The sequence below is a fragment of the Cupressus sempervirens genome, chromosome 3 (genome assembly GCF_028749045.1).
Source record: "Cupressus sempervirens isolate cs-2001-9-10 chromosome 3, ASM2874904v1, whole genome shotgun sequence".
Taxonomy (NCBI): Eukaryota; Viridiplantae; Streptophyta; class Pinopsida; order Cupressales; family Cupressaceae; genus Cupressus; species Cupressus sempervirens.
Window position 1 is genome coordinate 504,821,705 of NC_143120.1, and position 18,612 is coordinate 504,840,316.

The following is an 18,612-nucleotide window of genomic DNA, read 5'->3' on the forward strand; positions in this document are numbered from 1 at the left end:
TCTCCTTTAGCTTCACATTCACTCACACACTTGTGCATTTTTTATCCACCTCTATCTATATGTGCCTCTCACATATACTTACACTCTTGGACAATTTGTTTGGCTCTGTACCTCTTTAAGTAGGTAATTCTTGATTTACCATTTTTCAAAATCACCATAGATCTTAAGGTTTACAATCAGGTTCAACACGATTCACTGTATTTGTCCATCTTCTTGATCTTCTTCTAGAAACTTCTCTAGAATCCATTTGTTAGGTTTTTACCTAATCTTCACCTTGAATTTAATGATCCAAATCATCAATCTTATCTTCAACATGGTTTACATATCCCAAGAAATCAACTGAGTCGGCTAGCAATTATGATTTCCTCAAATTCATCTTCAACAATATTACTAAACAATCACTAAGTTTTGATACTCAGTCATCATTAAACACTTGGGCACTATAAAACCTCTTGGCTCAACATTGACTAACTTGCTTAGTTTATACTCGTGCTCAGTCAATACTATATTTTCTTGGCACTAACTATGGCTTGGTTGACACTAGCATCACTTGACATTCCTTTACCTTTTACTCTATTGCTCAGTTTGGCTTAGCTTTTTTGACATAAACAATCACTTTGCTTTATCAAAGCCTATCTAATCAAATGTCCATTGTAGCTTCCTTTTCATAACTCATTCTTTCCTCTAGATGCTATTGTTATAAGCGATTTCTCAAATCCACTTCATCACTCAAATATATATGACATTTAGATTAGGTAGCTATATGTCTCCTCAATAGATTTGACATCAATGGAAAAACAACAATTCTTCCAATTATAAATTTCCAATAACCCACCGTCTTATTGAGCTTGAGAACTCTTGACAGTAAAGCCACTATGAGATTTCTCAATGGATTAGTAAGTTTAATAACTTGACTCTTTTTAGACTATTAAATAGCACTCTAACATGTTTCTACCAAAACCTAAAATCTCAAGCATGGCTCTCTATTATCATTAATAAAAAAATGAAAATTTTAAATATTTACCTACAATGGAATATAATTCATGCTATAGATAAATTTATTTAATTTTAAAAATAGAAAAATTATTTAATTGCATCAATTTATATGTTTCAGTGAGATATTGTTATTGTCAAATCTAGATAATGCTTTCAAGCTCCCATTATCATTAAACAAACTAGTCACGTTGGGCACTTGGTAGACTCTTGAATCTTTTTCATAAAATATGCACATGTAATTTATTTTTAACATTATTAAATCTGCACATTCCAATGCCATTCAAAGTCCACTCCCTTTGAACTAATACCACACTCAACTTCGTGATCAAGGTTCAACTTTAAAAGCCAATTCCATGCAACATTTTCAGATTTATATAAATATGATTCTCACAACAAGAAGTGGTGACTTTGATGGAAAAGGGATGTCTGAATCCATGCCATAACATGTAGCTCATTTTGACAGCTATGGATATAAAAAATATTTACAAAGAAATAAGAATTTATGTCCAAGAATCATAAATATTAAGGGGCTTTCTGCACTTTATTAGTCCATACCTTCTAAAGGTGAGGACTAATGTTTTTAAGTTGCTTTCTACTATTAATATACTCCTCAAAAAATGAGAATGCTCTATAAAATTTATGTTATCCTATGGTTTGCTTGAATTTTTCTATTTAAATAAATTTGTTATTTTTTTCTTATTTTTCATTGGTGGCCATGAATTTTTTGGGTAACCTTTTTTATTTCATCCAAAAAAAATATGAGAATATATTATGTATTCATGGCATTTTCCAATATTTTGAAAAAATATATCCTCCATATATTTGCATGTTCCTAAACATATGGCATCAATGTGGAGTGAAACTTGCATAAAGACAACTTCAGAAGATTTCTAGATTTTTTTTTCAAACTAAAGCAATGAAGGCTATAGAATTCTTAAACAATAGTCAAGGTTGCACAACATTTTCCTTACCTTGAATATAAATTTATACTCTATGCATGGACTCCATAGTTCTAAGCACTAAGCATGCCAAAGTCTAAGTGTAACATAGTAAGTTTAGATTTCATTTCTTTGATTTTGCATTATATTTGAATATAAATTTCTATCACCAGGGTCACCTAAGTATTTACTCTTTCATATAAAAATGAAAACATTCAATTTTCCACTTGTTTACCCATCATCTTCAAAAAGAGAGGGAGGGAAATATTGTTTTGAAAAAATGGCAGATGAGATGGATCAAGGTGGTATAGAAACAACTGTAGATGGTGGAGGATTTTCTCCAACAATTTGTAGCAAGGGAGGTGAAAATAATTTAGTGGTAGAGAACAATAGAAGAGGATTTCTAGAGAAAGCTAGCTGACCTTAAACTTGATGAACTCCACAATGCTCAACATTAGTTATTTGCTAAATAAATAAAAATAGTAATTAGAAAGGGTTGTAATAGTTCAAATGCTAGCTAGCAATCAAAAATATATATAATTTGCAATACACAATTTGAAGCTTATATTAATTTAATAGTTTTAGGTGCGATATATTTCTAAAATTCATTTTAGTTTATAAATTCTATGACCCTAATTTAAAAAACCTTCCACTTTGTATGTAGTATTTTTGTTTGATTAGTTATCATTTTTACTTTGAACTTAGTTGCCAATGTTAAGGATTCACCATTGATAGCTTCTCAGTATATGGTAAGGAGCTTCTAATGAATACCTCTATTAATATTTCTCATCAAAAGCACTACAGGATTGTTGGTCCAAATGGAAAAGAGAAATCTAGTCTATTAAAGCTCTTATCGTGGAGGAAGATCCCTATGCCAAAATACATTGATGTACTACTAATTGAGAAAGAGGTTATTGGTGAAGATAGATCTACCTTGGAGGCTATTTTTTTTTGCAAACAAGGAAGTGTTGGATTTGTAACTACATGTTTAGATGTTGCAAAACTTGTCTTTGGAAGATACATTGCTGAAAAAATGGTAGAGTTGTATGAAATATTGTAAGTGACCGAATCCAATATAATGAAGGTTTGCATATGAGAATCTCTTTGGAAAGAGATTTGTTTGTTTAGCCCACCCCTCTTTTACTCGATGAACATACCAATCATTTGGATTTTAGAGATGTTCACTAGTTAGAAGAATATTTGGGTAGGTGGAAGAAGACACTTGTTGTTGTGTCTCATGATTGTGATTGTACTAATATAATTTATCTGCATGATGAAAAATTCATTTTTACAGAGGCAATTTTGATGTTGGATATGAGAAAAAATGAAAGGGAACCAATTTTTTTCTAAATATACGAGAAATAAATAAAAGTTGCAAAGTGAAGTGGAGGTGGGACTCAACAAAAGAAAGTCAAGTATCATACAAAATTTATTGCAAACAAGGAGGTGACAAAGAGAAAGGGTAAGGGAAATACTACAAATGATGATATAAAACCTATAGAGGCCCCAAAATGATGGAGAGATTATAGTGTGATGTTTCACTTTCGAGAACCTCTTCTTTGACTTAATAATGTTGATGTGGGTACTGACATGGGAACACATGTGACAATTATAGGGCCCTATGGAGTAAGAAAGTCTACTTTACTTAATATCCTTGCTTTGGACTTACAACCTTCAGAAGGAGAGGCAAGGATGAGTGAGAAGTAGAGGATTGGTAGGTATTCTTAATATTTTGTTGACCTATTTAATATGTTATGGAAGAAACTCATGTTCAATATCTTCTTAGGTTGCATCCAAAATAAGAGGGGTTTATCCAACATGAAAATTTGGCCTTCCCAGCCATAATCATGTCACACTAATTGTGAAGCTTCCAAGAGGTTAGAATGAACATGTTGTTTTCCCTTGAATTCAATTTCAAAGCCCCATATATTTCTACTAGATGAACCCACAAATCACTTAGACAAGAAGAGTATTAAAATATTGGGAGATACACTGGAAGAGTTTACTAGTGGACTTGTGTTGGTCATACATGATTCTATGCTTATATACAGAGTTAGTGAAGATGAAGAAAAGAATCTATGTTGGAGAAATTGGAGTAGTAAGGATATTTCCTATAACTTTTGAAGATACAATTAAGAGCTTCAATAATAGATCAAAGTAGAGGTTGATGAGTGATACACAATGCATGTTACAAGACATATTAAGTGTTTTATTATGTTATCACAATTTTTGTTTTAAATATCATGCCTTTTCTTCTATGTTTCTTTGGTGGTGCTTTAAGTTGCATCTTTGAATTTAATCTATCCTTCTGGTTGATGACTATAAGTATGATTATGTAATACCATTGTATAGAATAGAGAGAAAACAAAAACGACAAAAATATTCAGATCTATAAGATTTCCACAATCCATGAAAATGAGTTTTAATTTTTGGATTTGATTGTGTATAGTTTTTTACCATCAATGTTTTGGATCATACTACATGATCCATCATCAAGATGCAAGAGAACATGAAGAACAAAAAATGATGATGCATCCTGATGATGGATCATGTAATATGATTTGAAACGTTGATAGTAAAAATCTATACACAATCAAATCCAAAAATTAAAACTCATCAACAAAAATATTATTTGGTTTTGTTTTCTTTCTATTTTATACATGTATCCACTCCAACTTTGATTTGTTCATGCCATTGTTATTTATAGTTACTATATTTTGTGTTAAGTTTTCTTGAAGCTATCTTTATTGTGCTTGTTAGATTCTTGACTCTTTGTTGGATAAGGATTTCAGAGGTTACTCCACAATAGTTCTGAAATTTCATTGCATAATATAAAATTTATTTTGGGCATAATTCAACCATAAAATTTTAGTTCTTTGGGAAAAAAACATACATATTTTATGCTGCAAATAATGGCTTTTGAATGTTACTTTTGTTGTGAAAGGCAATCTACAATTGGAATCAAATTGTTCAATTTTGGATTACCAAGTTTATGGGTTATCTATAACCTTGTGGCATCCATATTTTTCATTCCAAATTTTCCAAAAGAAAAAAAAAAGGTTGCTTTTCCAATAAGTGTAAAATTTAATCTCAAATTAAATTATCTTGGGTTATAGCACTTTGAATTTTAGGTTTGATTAATGATTAAATTAGACAACTATGTCAAAACCTAGAGTGCACAAAATCCATACCATCTACTAAACATTAGAATGGTATCATGATAGAGAATCTAAGATCTACCAAGGCTTTTGTTCATAGAAACTACTGCTACTTATAAGAAGTTGTCAAAGAGTTTTCACAATTGTGATCCCCAAGCCTTAGTGATAGAAGTTGATCCATGCTTATGAAAGGGACAAGGAACTATGATAGGCCTTTGGGTGTGTTGTCAAAGAGTTTCAAAGATTGAAGACGTTTAGTAATTTTGAAACTTTGTTAACATTATTTATCTCCCTTTTAGATTTATTCTTGCCACACTTTTCTCTAATAAACCTCCTTACAACTTTCTCCTATTCGTCTTTTTTTTTGTTGGAAAAATGGCAATGATTTCTTAGAGGATACTCTATAGGATTCTATGACAATTTTTTAATAATTTTTTTATTTCTTAGTACTTCTCTATATTTATTGTCATTAAAACCTTCCTCGGCCTAGATGATTTATACTTTTAATTAACACTCTACTACTGCCCTTTTCCCATTTTTATACTCCTTTATTGACACTATTTTTATAATTTCAATCATGTCTCCTATGCAAGATTCAACTAAACAATGCATTTTTCTATGGCCCTACCTAAGGCAGGGATTACAACAGCCTATAACCATTGTTTCATACTAATTTTTCTTTGTTTTGTCCAACCAAATAAAACTTTCTAAGTCCAACAAAAGTCTACAGTAATTTGATAGCATGCAACCTCATACAAAAGACCTTTCAAATTTATTTTAAACTAATTCTTTTCTCCATCAAACCAATGACTGAAAAGATCAAGAAATGTCTAAACTCAATTAGAATATATAGCATGTTTCTTGCTACTATAAATACTTAACAAAAGTAGAATTTGCAGCCAAGAACAATAGTCTCTCTTTCCCAAGAAGAAACAACAAAAGTAAGACTACATGCAACCTGATGATATTATTCAACTAATGGACACTTGATACCACAAACACATGAACCAATTTTCATCCACATAGATTCATTAGAATGCATTCCAATTTAAAATCAAACTTATGATTTTGTACTGCCTATGTGACTAAACTTATTGCCTACAAAATCTGAACTATATCAAGGAACACATCTCATTCATAAAACTGAATTTTGCAATACTAATTTGTGCCCCAAAAATCGGTAAATTAAAAACTCAAATAGGTTGAAATTCATAGAGAAATGAAGGTATATTTCAGCATTTGGAAATAAATCGCAGAAATCTTTTTATATTATTTCCATTCTTCTCACTTTGCATATTATGTTATATATAGAGAAAACTCTATTTTCTACTTAAGCTAGGATTGGCTTTTCACACCACCCATGAAAACCTATCACACCAAAATATTTTAACCAAGAATATAAAAATGATTCTTGGTAGTTGTTAAGACTACTAAAACTTAAAAAACTAACTATCTTGTTTGTCCATTATCTTGGGAATGTATTCTCATTATTAATATTTCCCAATTACATATTTTATTTTTTGTCCATTACATGGTTTATATTTAATCATAAATTATGATTAAATATGACTTTGCAGGTCTCCTTGAAATTTAGCAAAATTTGTTGGGCTTGTTGAATTTGTTGTGCTTCTAGCATTGTGGTGTTTTCTAAGGTTCTCTAGCACCATATATTTTTCATCTCCACTCTATGATTTCCATCAAGTTGTATAATAAAAAACTTTTTGTAAGCATTATCACTAGAAAAGGGGTAGAAGTTGAAAAAAAAAAGATGTGTTTAAGAGTTTACAAAGGATAAAGAAAATGTAAGTTGATTTTAAATGCTAAAATATATTACACAGAAAATATGGCACCAATCAAATGCAACACAATGTGTTAATTTTACTAGTTTTGGAATGGCCAAACAAATATATGTTGGAGTTCTATATTGACTTCAATCCAAAGTCAAAAAATCACTAGTTATATCCTATTATAAGATCACATGTTTTTCATGTCTTATTGAAATACTAGTTGTACCCTTGCAAAATTATTCTTTGCCTCAAAGATTTAATACAATACATAATAAATAACTCAAAAGGTACCACAAAGCTTAATTTTATAAATTGAATGTAATGGCCATGTGAACAAATTAATCTACAAACAATAATTAAGATAGTTTCTAAGACAACCAAATAGTCTCACTAATGATTACATTCATTCTAACATAAGAAGAAGGTTGTAGTGCCAAATAAAGTGACCATGATAATATTGTCCCATTATAGTAGTTAAGCTTAATTCAAGGGCATGAAATATGGTGTAGCATGCTAATATAAACAACTCTGTTATACTCTCTTTTTTTGTAATAGATTCTAATTTATGAAGAAATTAAATTATTAACTTTGTACTCCTTTCTACTACAAAATCCTTTTTAAGCTTTCTGAAATGGCCTCACATAATTGACAAAAGGATTCAACCACAAAAATCTTAATCAGTTTCTTGTCTAACCTATTAATTTTTTTGGCAATGGTAGATTATGATGTTCCTTTCAAGTTAAGAAAATGTTATGTTGTCTATTTCCTTCGTAGGAGAGATTGTCCGTACATTAACAAAATTTCTTGAAGTTTCCATTAATTTGTGGTTTATATTTAGGAAATATATACTACAAGTATTTGTTGAGTAATTTATGTTCACTTTGAACTACTTTTTCTCCTTATACAAGATTCATTACTAAGGGAATGAGAATAAATATTGATAATAATTATGATGACAATAATGATGTAGAGACTTTTGAGAGAAGAAGATATATGAACATTCTCGTGCAATGTGCTCGCCCTCCTATGCTAAGAGACGACATTCATTTTTTTGTTTAGAGTCTCCAAAATTATATTGATTAGGTATGCATGTTATCCTAAAATAATGATGCAATATGTATAGGAGTTTAATTCAGCACTACATTTATAAAGTTGCTTAAGGTACTTATTGTTATATAGCCATAAACATATTTTTTCTCTAGTAGAGGTAAGTACATTCACGTGATAGATTGGATAAAGGTACACATAAACCAATTTCTCTCAACAAAATAAAAATTAAGAACTTGGAACAATAATAAATTCTCATCCAAAAAAATTATTCTTAGTTTTCTCCCTTGTTTGCTCAAATAAAGGTATTTCTATTTTTATTCCACAACTTTATTATAATAAGGGGAATAAGTCATATTTAATGAATTTGTCAATGAAAACTTTATCTTGATCTTTATATTATTCATTTAATAACATCACTATTCTTTAAAGGACACTAGTTCAATGGAAGAGCACCTTCTTTACAAGTAGGGGGGTGGTGGTTTTGTTCTATTGTGCCCTAATATGATTAAACAAACTACCAAATAAATTAACAAATAAAATACCACATATATTTCCAAATAAACCATCAAATAAGCTATCAAATATACTACCAAACATACTACCAAATAAACAACCAAACACACTACCAAATAAAATACCAAATATACTACCAAAATTACCAAATAAACTACTAGGTAATAACAATAAACGATCAAATCAATGATTAGAATAGTGTAGTCATCAATTTGGTTGAGAGATAAATGTCCAACAATAAACTATCATTGGTCATGTGATCGAAATTAGTCACATATCTATAGTTTTAAGTAGTTTATTTAGTCATATATTATTATTTTTGTACTAGTGTTTGTACGAGATTGTCACAAGAAGAAAATAATAAACTTTGAACAAAATGGTTACTTTATTAACTAAGCTTTCTAAAATTACTACATGAATTATTTTCCTTGAAACAAATGAGCAATGTATGACTTCTAGGGACATTTAAATAGTCTTTTTACCCCCAATATGACAATCCAAACTTTGAATGTGACTTTTATCCGACAAGAACCCTATGATAGTTATAGGATTTAATGAATAAATGTGCAAACTATCCTCTAACTTGTCACATGACCTAGAATTATCCATAACACATGATTTTATAGTGTTCTTAATAGTTTGGAACCAACTAACTAACTTTTAGACCAATTTGACCTTTTATACAAGATTTAGATCTTTTGCAAAGTTACAAAGTTGCACTATTGCAATTTTTTGACAATACTACATGTTTTGACACTTGATGACTCAAAAATCATTATGAACCATTAAAAAAATAACTAAATGGAAATTTGACAACCTTTTAAAATTGTGTACCTTCTCACAGTCATTTTTACATTGTTCAATCATACAACCAACTAGGACCTTAAACTAGCAAAATTTGACAACTTGTGCATCTTCTTACAACTTGCATTGTATGACTTGTTATAATGAATTGATGACTTGCAACATATCCAAGTGAACTTAATACATTGAAATAAAATAAAATGTTTCCTTTTTGACCTTTTCTATCTTGGTGATTAGCTGCTTTTGCACCAGGTCCGTAGCTCCAAGGTTACACTTGATTCTGACATTCCCACTAGAGACAAATTTAGATCGAAAGGTAAATCTTATTCTTCTTATGTAAAGATGATTTTAATCCACATATTTTCCCCTTTTCAATTACTTTTAGAGATCAAATCTGATATCATGTCATTTGCATTTACTCCTTTACATTGTCACAATATTGGTTTCATCATCTATTTACTTACATTAACCATAAAGAGAATCTCAAATTCTCTTAAAACCTAGATCTTCTATTGGAATCCCTTCATTATTTTTTGGTTATGCTAATCAATTTTATTTGATGTTGAACTTGGATATCCAATGTCATCATTTACCTTAGTCAGCAATCTACACCCTAAAATTACTCACCACTTTATATTATACATTTTTGTGAGATTGACTTGTACCATTTCCATTATGATTTTGGTATTAGATCCCTCTTCTTATGCTTTTAGATATCTAGATTTATTTTCTATGCATTTACATCATATTGTTACAAGCTTTGAATTTGGATGTCTAGGTTCATCTATTATAATTTTTGGTAAACTTGACTACTAACATTTCCATTATCATTTTGGTGTTAGATCCTCTTCTTATGAATTTAGATGTCTAGATAAAATTTTAATATATTTAAATCATATGTATATAATATTTTCACTTGGATATCCAAGTTCACCTATTTTATATTTTGGTGAACCTGGTTCGTAAGATTTCTATTTTAGTTTTGGCATTAGATCATTTTCTTATACATTTATATTTCTAGATCTATTTTGGATGCATTTACATCATATTGCTACAATATTTGCATTTGTAAATCTAGGTTCACCTATCATAGATTTTTCTCAACCTAACTCATAAAATTTCCATTTTAATTTTGTGCTAGATCCTCGTCTAATGTGTTTACATATCTAGATCTATTTTTCATGGATTTACATCACATTACTACATTTATGAATCTATATCTAGATCTACATTTCATTTTCATATCTACTTATGTATGTTTTATATTACATGCTTAAATTTGATAGTCAAATGAATTTTTAATAAATGACTTTATTTGATTGGATTGTATATTTATTTCAAAACTAATAATTACATTTCATTTCATTCCATTGTACATGAGGAATTTTACTTTAAGTTCTATGTTGATTTGAAAAGCATCAATGTCATTTGATGATGATTTTTAGGTTATGCTTGTCATTGTTGGCAAATAATAATACATGAAGAATAAGTTTTTCAAATAGGTGAAAAGGTAAAAACAATAGGTAAACATGTAATACTCTATAGACAAAGGGACTTATTGATAAAAAGGAAAAAAAGAGGCAAATAGGGATAAGTAGCATTATCAAAAGATTTCATTATTATCAATATAAAGGACATGTACCCTAATCGATACAAAGGAAGTTAGCTCTTTTAACCCCAACTAATAATGTATGTGGAAGATTCATATCAATTTTTATATTGTCATTGATGTGTCTTAGTTGGCTAGAGATTATGCTAATTTATTAAAGTGCCATATCATTCGATTGATGAAGAGGATTTGAAAAAAGTATGATGATGACAAAGTTGATAAGTATTTGTATCCAATGGGCATTTGAAAGAGTTGTGTTGGAAGTCTATAACAAGATACTCAGAGTGGGGGGGAAGGGTGAATTAGGATCTTGCTTTGCCAATAGACTTCCAACAATTGGTATCAAAGCCTGATCCTTCGGTTAGCACTCTAATGCTTGATAATGGATCTCCTCTTTCCAATGTTTGATCCTTTCTCTAATCTAATATAACTCTGGTTTCCTCAGTCACTCTATCTGATTCTGTTTCAAAACTTTTCTTCAAGCATCCAAATACACACACACACACACACACATACACCATTAAAAAAGTAGGGTTTGGATCCTTCTTTTATAACCAATTGGAGAAGGTTCTAGATCAAAATCAACAATCCATATTTCTCCCTTTTTCTACTTAAACTTTCTATTTTTTCTGATTGGTTAAGCACATAATTACATAGGGATTAATGATCCATGTCAAAATGTGTAATCATCTCCTTAAAGTACTCCCCAATCATTAAAACATGCAATAAGTTAGACAAGAATGGTACCTCAGTGTTTGTACAATTCCAAAAAAATATGTCAAAAATAGTTTTCTCAGCACATGAACACTTTGATGCTTGGTCACAACTAATCTTCACATTGTCCCTCAACTTTTGAATGCTTGACACTCACTATATAACTCAACATGAACTGACTATGTAGAGCTTGACGTATACTAGTTTTGTCTCACTCGACATGTATAGGAGTACACGTGACCATAAACTTGCTCAACAATAATGATTGCTCGGCTCAAACTGAAATATGAACAAGCCTAAATACATTGCTTGGCCTTCATTGGATGGCTCGGTCAAAGTGATGAATGAATAACTCTTCCATAGGAATGACTAAGTGTTTGACACTAATAGACAACACATGACCTTAGGGATCAAAAATATTCCCCTTTGACATCAGTGGCAAAAATACTTTGTCATGATTCAACATTACATCCAAAACTGAACAATAGTACTCCCCCTTAGACTATGACTTGGTCTTAATAAATACTTCAATATAGACAACATATATACATGACTTCTGACATACTTTGACTTCAAAATGAGTATCCATTACAAAAATTGTCAAAGAATCATACCTTTGATATCCATCTACATACATTTCCCCCTTTTATGACATTTTTCCCACACACATATATTCCCCCTTATTTTTTTCACTAATGGTTTTGTTTCTTCACTTATAGTAGATTTCTCTACTTAAGCATTTTGTACATCAATCTAACCTTCTATGGTCTGAGCAACTTTATCTGGCTCTTCATTTATCTTCTCTTTAGCTGTCGATCCAATATGTTCCTTGACATCTATTACTAATGTATTTTATTTTTATTTTTTGTAATTGTGCATTGAAGTCAACAAGTAACTCTATCAATAAATCATGATCTTGCTTTCCCAATAGACTTCCAATAATTGGTATCAGATCTTGATCCTTTGGTTAGCACCCTAGTGCTTGATAACATATCTCCTTTTTCTAATATATGATCCTTTCTCTGCTCTAATATAATTGTGCTCTACACCTCACTTCTTTGCTCGGTCTCTCTATCTGATTCACTTTCGTAACTTCATTTCATTCATCCAAACACACACATACACCATTATGAAAGTAGGGTTTTAATCCTTCTTTTATAACCAACTAGAGAAGGTTCTAGACCAAGATCAATGATCTAGGTTTATCCCTTCTTCCTCTTAAACCTTCCATTTTTCTAATTGGTTAATCACCTTGTATAGGGATTAATAAATCCATGCCAAAATGCATAAGCATCTCCTTAAATTACTCCTTGATCATTTAAACATGCAAAAAGTTGACCAAAAATGGTTTACCTAGGGATTAATAATCCATACCAAAATGCATAATCATCTCCTTAAATTACTCCTTGATCATTTAAACATGCAATAAGTTGACCAAAAATGGTTTACGTAAGTGTTTTTACAATTCCAAACAAATATGTCAAAACTGGCTTTCTCAACATATGAACACTCTAATGCTTAGTCACAACTAATCTCCATCTCATCCCTCACCTTCTTAATGCTCAACCTTCATTAGATGACTTGATCACAATAATGACCAACCAAATTTTCCATAGGAATGACTAAGTGTTTGAGACTAGTAGACAAAACACCTTCGGGATCAAGTTGGACAATGATAATGTAATGTTGGTTTGATTATTCTACAATCATGTAATGTTGTGATTAAGTTAATAACAATTCGGTTGATGAAAGAAGGAATGCAATATTGCCAGAGATACTAAAATGTTAACCAAGAAATTGGCAAAGAGAAATTAAAGTTCAATGTTAATCAAGTAATTATACATGTCAACCGAGTTATGTATTAGTTGAGTGACATGTAATGTTTATTATGTATGAGCTAGAAGAACAAGTTAAGAAAGATTAGATCTAAGGTTGACTCATGATGAAAATAAAGAATGTTTAAGAAGTTCAAAGGCTATAGTCAAAGTTTGTTACAAGATTTATGACTAGAAAAATGTAATGAATATCTAATGATGGAGATTGAAACAAGATAAGAATGAGCACAAAGTTCAATAAAAGTTCTATTTTTTGAGTGACCAAATATGTTGAATTTGAGATCTAAGATCGTAGTTAAGTGTCAAATCTAGAGGATTCTAGAAGGTGGAAGATTACTATTTGAGGTGATCATAAGCAAGTTTTTGGTTGTTGATTGTGTGTTGGTTGAATGCTAAATGGATACGAATCATTGATAGAGAAGAAGTAAAAATAAATTAGGTGAAGCAAGCAAAGAAGAAGGAAGATCAACCAGAGTTAGTACAAAGTGAAAGTGTGAAGAAGTAAATTAGCCTACAGGAGATCACAGAAGGATGAAGACAAAGTAGAATAAATATTTGAGCAAGTGAGGTAGTGCTAAACCTAATAGATCGCTTGAATATAACTTTTGTACCATTGTAGAAAAAAAAATCTTAACTTAGTGGACCTAAAAAGTCTGTGAAGTCTTTTAAAGCATACCACTCTCTAGAAAAAATTGAGGAGTGATAAGGTCTAAATGATCTTTATGTTAAAACCCTCTAACTAGGTCACACTAAAAATGTGCATGTAACCTTTACAAAGGTTGGCTCCTAACAGAGCTCACTTCAAAAGAGTAAAATTAATTGGGTTTCCAATCCCAGGTGGTTTTTCTCTTATAGGGTTTCCAGGTTAAACCATGGTGTCAAATGTGTGATTTCTTTTATGTTGAAAATTTATTTATTTTTTATTTACTCAATAATATAATTTGGTAAAATCTAGGTAAATTGTAAAGTTATATCTCTGATACTTGATAAAGCTATGAATAGTGTAATAATAGTTTAAAGTAAATTGATTACAAGTATGAATTGTGAAATTGAATAAGATCACTGAGTTAGTGTTATTTAAGTTCATTAAATTTAAATTGGTAATAAGGTGTTTGAAAGGCCTCTAGGATAAGTGGAGATAAATTATTCACCCACCCTTGCCCCCAATTTTCTAACAATTGATATCAGAGCACAGAGTGCTTGGAGAAATAAGTTTAAAGGAACTTGAGCTAAAGATCTGAAGATGTACAAGTAAGAGGTACCAAAGTTGTGTTGGGACTCAAAATTGAAGCACTATTTTTTAGTACCATTGTAAAATTTAAGTCTAATCAATCCCCTATAAATTCTTTTCATGCATATGTACCCAACCATCATTTTAAGGCATATTATGTATTTCATGTGTTTCACACCTTTTATATAATATATGCATAAGTCCTATGATGATAAATTTTCATTCTGAACCCTTTTGTGAATTATCATTTTGAGCATTTCTAAAATCTGCATTTTTTCGTAGGTGATAGAGGTGTCTACGTTGTGATGATGTGGCAACTGACAAGATGGGTGACTGGACAGAATGGACCAATAGTGTGCTACCATGTATAATAAGGTTGGTCAACAAGGTTTGAACCAGATGGAAAATAGAAAAATTTTCAAAGCCCAAAAAAATTATTATGTTATTGTTTTTCCTCTCTGAATGTGCAGACTTTGTAAAATAAAGCTAGGTTTTCATTATAAAGTTTTGACTTTATAATAATATGGAAATATTTGTAAGAAATAAAACTTTGTAAATTATTCCTAGACTAGGAGTTTCAAATGGTTGCCCTGGGCATGTCTTGTAGGCCAACATAGGACTATTATATATCGTTGGAAAGCTCTCAGAGTCTATTTCTAGATCTACCATTAGTTTTTCATAGGTATCATTGCATAATAGCTATTCTTGATTTTTTCTAAGGTGATCCTTATTCATCTGCATTTTGGTATGGGTAGTTCATAATCAATTTGTGGCTAAACAGATAGATGGGTATCCACCAAATTTGGAGAGGGCCTTAGCAATGATATTATTTTGCCTTCAAAGTAGTTCAATGTGGATTTTGGTAGGATTTTGATACCATATTTTATAGTTTATCAGAAAGGATCTTTTCTCATCATTCTTGAAAGATATTTGTGAGTTTGTTGGGCACAATGATGAGATTTGATCTATTTTTTTGTTTTAGAGAGAAGAAAGAGGCTTTGAAACAATAATGGATGGAGATTCAAGTGGACAAGTGTCAATTCTAGATCAGATATGAGATTTCTTCTTCTTCTATATCTTTCTTTCTTCTTTCATTGTACGAGGTTGGTTCTAGACTTTTGGACAAATTTCCACAGTTGTGATACCACCATTCTCAACAGTTCTCTCTTGTATGAACAATAGTAATGAAGTATAGTGTCTAGTTTTGATCTATTTGGTGTTTTTTTGAGTCTTTCATGCATCTTGAATGTTCTTGTTTCAAAGGAATGAATACAAAGAACAATAAATTACTTAGTTTAATTCTAATGCTTGTCTAATTTCTCTGTTGTTTAGAATCTTTTGTGGTTATGGGAAAAGAACATAGATATAGTTGCATCTCATTTCAGGTTATATGTGTTAGAATTGCTTTAGAATAACTGAGAGGGGGGGGGGGTGTGTTGGTTGAATCAATTATTCAAGGTCCAAATGTCCTATTCAAACTTTTCACTAAGTGTAGTGAACCCATTCAACCATTCATTCATCCAAGCTTTAACTTATCTAATCAACAAGTTACTATAAATCAACATGCAAGTATAACACATAAGAAATCAACACATGAGACAATGATTTACTTGGAAACCCAATTTGGAAAAAACCACCAGTAACATGCTACTCAATTTTCACCCTTCTAAAGTGATGCCCTCTGAAAGGCCTACCCTTTTAAAGGCTTACAACACACTGTTAAATGTGACCTTGTTAGAGGATTTAACCACCCTATTAGAAGTGGGCCTGGTTAGAGGAATTTAGAAGATTCACTTGGAATGCCACCCTATGAAAGGATTTACAAATGGCTATTAGGCCAACCTAAGTCCATAGGATTTTTAGATCTAATACAATTGCTAGGGAGTATTAGAAATTCTTGACCTGACTACAACACACAACTTATCTTGTAGATCTCAGATCACTTCTTAGCTCATACCCTTGCCTGGCCTTCAATATTTGCAACTCCTAATAGCTTTCCCTTCTTTCAAGCTTTGTCTCCTTAAGTCTCCACACTCAATGTACCAGTGCAATCATCTCTTCATGACCACTCATAGAAGCAAAGCCTCTATGCTCTTCCTTCTCCTAGATGTCTCCTCCTTGACACTCTTCTAACCACTTTGCAGATTTGGCTCTTTAGTAGCAATAGTATCAGTAGCTCTTTGCTTCTTGGTCTATGACTTCTTAATTAGAAGTCTTAGAGTACCATTTCCTGCTTGATTCTTCTATTTTTCAATTTCAATTTGCATGGATTAGGTAGTATTCATTGCATCTAACCCATATTCTATTTCCTCTAGAAACTTCTTGAATAATCCTTTAGAATTTGCCCAAAAATGGTTTACATAGGATTCTATGCCAAAAACTCATCATCCTTATCTTCCAACTTGTTCACAAAATTCAATGTAACCACTATGTCAGCTTAGATTTGGCAAATCTTCATCCTTTGAAATAATGCATCAGCTCAACACTATTGAAATACTAGTGCTCAGCACATACTATGTTACTCGGCATCAACTGTGTTTTTCCTGATGCTAGGTACCTCAAGATCACTCAACACCAACTGAAAATGTTCTAATGTTCAACACTTGATCTTCACTCTACACATGAAGATCAGTCGGCACACACTAGAAATGTTTGTTACTTGGCTTCTACTAAAAATTTTCTCGACTTCAACTAACTTGCTCAGCACCCACTTATGATTTTAGTTTAAGCTTTGTAGTCAACCTTGTTACAACTTCTTACTCCAATAATTTTAAGTGTGAAAAACCTATGTATCTTTGAGTATGTCATCAATACATTACTTAACCATTGTCTTAACTGATCCTTGCACTTCATTACAACATCATAACTCAATCTTTTCCTTAGGTATTCTTGTTACATCTTGTTAATCAAATCCTCTTCATCAATCAACTAAGTGATAGTACTTGGATCTTATAAGAAAATATCATCCCTACAAATAGCAAGTTTGACATTAATGAAAAAACAATGATTGAAAACATTCTTTTACAAAAATCTCCCTCTTTGATCTTCAACAACAATGAGCTTTTCAATCAGATTTCCAACAATCTCCCTCTTTGGCATTGATGGCAAACCAAACTGATCAACCATTAGACTAAACTATTCAACCAAATGCTAGTTAGGTTAGAATAGTAAGTCAAATGCCAAAAATTAAATTGTAACATCACATCTCCTTCTACTATTCTGATTGCTTCATTTTAGCTTCTCCCTCTTTTCTAATTCTTTATCTTCAATAGTTGTTGATCAATTGTCTACTTCTCTCTCTTTGACAACAATGCCAAAGATATATTAGCATCTTAATATGCAGATGTAGCTCTTATAAGTTCATTTAATTTCTCCCTCTGTCACCTTGCTTGTGACTGATTTGAAATTTCAACATGTCTAGTAATTTAGGCATGGATTCCAAAGTAAAACATCCTCTACATCAATGTATAAAATCTTCAACATTTATTTGATGCAGGGCATACTTGCTTTTTTGTTAAATAGCCTTAGCTAGGGGTATCACCCCTAACTTACCTCTAAGATACTCAAAAGCATCTTTTGGTAATGCTTTTGTGAAGATATCAACAATCTGTTCTTTTGAGCTAACATATTCCATCTTTACTTGTTTTTCTTCCACCAACTCTCTTACATAGTGATTCTTGATTGCAATATGCTTAGTTTTAGCATGTAGTACTAGATTCTTTGATATATTTATGGCACTTGTATTATCATAATAAAGTATCATAGGCTCAATTACATCTTCCTTCATACCTTGCAACAAATGTTTGATCCATACAATATTGGTGTAGTTTATAGCAGCTGCCACATATTCAAATTCAATAGTAGACTGTGAGGTGTAGCTTTGCTTTTTGCTTGTCCATGTAATCAACCTCTTTCCTAAGAAAAGTTCTCCTCCATTGGTGCTTTTTCTATCATCAATGTTGCCTCCCGAATCTACA

General features: G+C 31.1%; 1 pseudogene; it reads left to right on the forward strand.

Moving 5' to 3' along the window:
• The first annotated feature begins 3,026 nt into the window (after positions 1–3,026).
• LOC149567393 (ABC transporter F family member 4 pseudogene) lies at positions 3,027–4,058 on the forward strand (annotated as a pseudogene).
• The last annotated feature ends 14,554 nt before the right edge of the window (positions 4,059–18,612 follow it).